A 2,885-nucleotide genomic window follows, 5' to 3' on the forward strand; every position below is an offset into this window, starting at 1 on the left:
AAAAAAAAAAAAAAAAAAAAAAAAAAAAGAAACAAAGAAAGAAAGAAAGAAAGAAGGAAAGAAAGAAAGAAAGAAAAAGAAAAAACAATGACTGGCTCCTAGGTATCTTGGAGGAGGAAGTTTATTGTAGATAAGTGGGAGAATGCAGCCAGAAGCAGACACATCTGGGAGAGACCAGAGTGGACGTGACCCGGAACCGTGGGGGGGGGGGGGAGGGGGGGGGGGGGGGAAGGGGGAGGAGAAGGGAAACCCGGGAGATCAGGGGAACCAGGTGAATCAGCCAGGAGGCCCAAAGGTACAGAGGCCCATTAGCCAAAGTGGTTGGATTATATAAGGAAGAGCAGCCAAGCCCCCTAGGCTGTAGAGTTCAGGGTAGTGGGCAGGGTTTGCAAACCAGGGCCCTGTAACAGGTAGGAACTGAGGGATGCAGGGGGAAGCCGGCAGCCACTGTCCACTTTGATATGTTAAATAGGCACCTGAGATGTAAGTTATGTTTGTTCATTCACGCATCGTCCTCCTAGGTTCTGAAAGGTTCCTGCTTGCTGTGGTGGGCAGACCGTAAGACAACTCGCCTTGGGTGTGCCTGCCTTTGTATCCCACCTTTCCCTTTAGTGTGAGGTGACACTAATGGTGTGTTTGTGACTGACAAGTTGCATGTCCGTCATCAATGGTGTGTTTGTGACTGACATAGTTGCATGTCCGTCATCACAGCAGTCAGGTGGTTGAGGCAGGAGGATCTTGACTTCCAGGTCAGCCTAGTTTACATAAGACCTTGTGTGTGTGTGTAGGGGGGAAACCTTACCGATAGACTATGGCTGCAGTGTTGGGTGCCCTCCCTATGTTTATGCTTCGTTATATAAAATGTGGAGCGGGCAGATTCTCCTTGTTAGCGCAAGTGAAAGTGTTGAGGAAGGTCACGTGGCAAGAAACTCTCCTAGAACGGGAAGTTCCCCTCCAGCTTATGATCAGCAGGCGGCAGAAGCCCTTCGTTCTACAGCCTTGAGGTAACCTAAAGCAAGCTGAAGTTAGTTTTTTTACTCAGTGGACCCTGCACCTAGAAGACAATGCAGATCAGCTTGGCAGTCCTGTGAGTTCCACAGGACATCTAGTGACTCGAGGTGACAAGGCAGGACTGTGACTTAAGCTAAATCAAGAGTAGTCGGGTATGGGTGGGCTGGAGCAATGGCTCAGGGGTTAAGAGCACTGACTGCTCTTCCAGATAATCCTGAGTTCAATGCCCAGCAACCGCATAGTGGCTCACAACCATCAGTAATGGGGTCTGATGCTCTCTTCTGGTGTGTCTGAAAACAGCTACAGTGTACTCACATATATACAATAAATCTTTAAAAAGCAGACTTAAGGTGAGTCCAGATGTGATGGGTAGAAAATAGATAGACTCCATCTCTGTTTTCTTCTAAAATGGCACAGAATTCAAACTTGAAAATACTTCAGGATTTACCTGACAGCAAAGAGGGTGGTCCATGTCTGTAATCTGAATTTGAGAGCTGAGGCAAGCCTGAGCTGATCTCCTCAGGTGATATGTACACATGCAAGTGAGTGCGCGCGCGCACACACACACACACCAATAGTAACTTAATTCTGGAATTCCAACATTCTGGTGTTTGAGGCAAGAGGATTGATTGTGAGTTTGAGGCTCTCCTGAGCTACATGGAACGTTTCCAGTCATCTTGGCTCATAAATGGAGAAACAAAACAAACAAAAGAGAACGGAATGGGAAGTAGCTGAGTCGAAAGAGCACAAGGCCCTAGGCTCGATCCCCTTGGGCATGTGAGGCCATGGGGTGGGGTGGGGCAGATCAAATGACTACAGCAGCTCTGGAAACAGCTGCGTTTAACCCAGGGACCTGGAAGCAGCCTTTACTCCTAGAGCAAAGACAGATGGCTTGTGAGAAAACGGACATCTTGCCTTCAGCCTTAGAGGGTGGTTTCTCCTTTATCACACCCTGATTTACTTAAAATCCTGGGCAGGAGATTTTTTTTTCTCCCCATGGTTGACTTGAGAATCGGAGAATTATTCATTCTGAGAAGGTGGGACAGGGGAAAAAAGCAAAACCAAAACAAAACAAAAAAACCAAAAACTTGTGAATCTATCTGTGTGAGGGACTGTTTTCCAAGTCAGTGAGGACACCTCCACTGAGCAGACAAACAGAGGTTCAGAGAACAACATAAAGAAGGTTTTACCCGTGGAAGAGCAGTCAGTGCTCTTAACCACTGAGCCATCTCTCCAGCCCATTCTTTGTGATTTCAAAATTAGAGTGTTTGTATGTTTGTTAGCTGTGTGCACATACCGATACAGGTATCCACTCCAAAAATGACAGCTAAGCTCTCAAGTTCCAAATAAGACTTCTTCAACACCCTTGAGGCTCAGGGCCCAGCTCAGAGGTGGGATTGGAGATAATGTAAGAGCTGGAACATGTACAGGGGAACACTAATATGTGGTAATCTGGACGTGATGTGCCCATTGCACCCATTAACTTATTGGAACTGTGATCACTTGCAGTGGACAGACACAAGATCAAGCCAGTCAGCATTCCTGCAGGCTGAACTCCTGCAGGAGGGACTCTCCAGGCTCTGCCCTCTAGCTGAGTAGTCCTTGGCAATAGTTAGCCTCTGGAGGAAGAGGAGTCATTTTTTGTGGGTGTGACTGCAGGTAGATCACTCATGTTCCTGGGAATGGTCTCCCATGCATGCATACAGCACTAATTAGACTCAATGGGCTATTTTTCTTTTTTAAAGGAGGGGATGGGAACGTTGAAGGGAAGAGGTCAGGAGATCAGGGGAGTAGGAAGGATGAGTTGGAGGTGAATAGGATCAAGGCACATTGTTTGCATGTATAAATAATCCATATATATATATATATATATA

The 2,885-nt window shown here is 46.7% G+C and overlaps 1 long non-coding RNA gene across 4 annotated transcripts in view; it reads right to left on the minus strand.

Moving 5' to 3' along the window:
• The window catches only part of LOC116083471, a 14,451-nt gene extending 13,869 nt beyond the window's left edge, over window positions 1–582 (minus strand). For 2 of the 4 annotated variants that reach the window (XR_004115732.1, XR_004115730.1), the window contains exon 1: window positions 477–569. This is a non-coding gene — a long non-coding RNA (uncharacterized LOC116083471). Of the gene's footprint in view, window positions 1–476 lie in introns of all 4 variants that reach the window. The other 2 variants (XR_004115731.1, XR_004115733.1) reach the window with 2 other exon arrangements.
• Window positions 583–2,885: the final 2,303 nt, after the last annotated feature.

The sequence above is a fragment of the Mastomys coucha genome, unplaced genomic scaffold (assembly GCF_008632895.1).
Source record: "Mastomys coucha isolate ucsf_1 unplaced genomic scaffold, UCSF_Mcou_1 pScaffold8, whole genome shotgun sequence".
NCBI classification, from domain to species: Eukaryota; Metazoa; Chordata; class Mammalia; order Rodentia; family Muridae; genus Mastomys; species Mastomys coucha.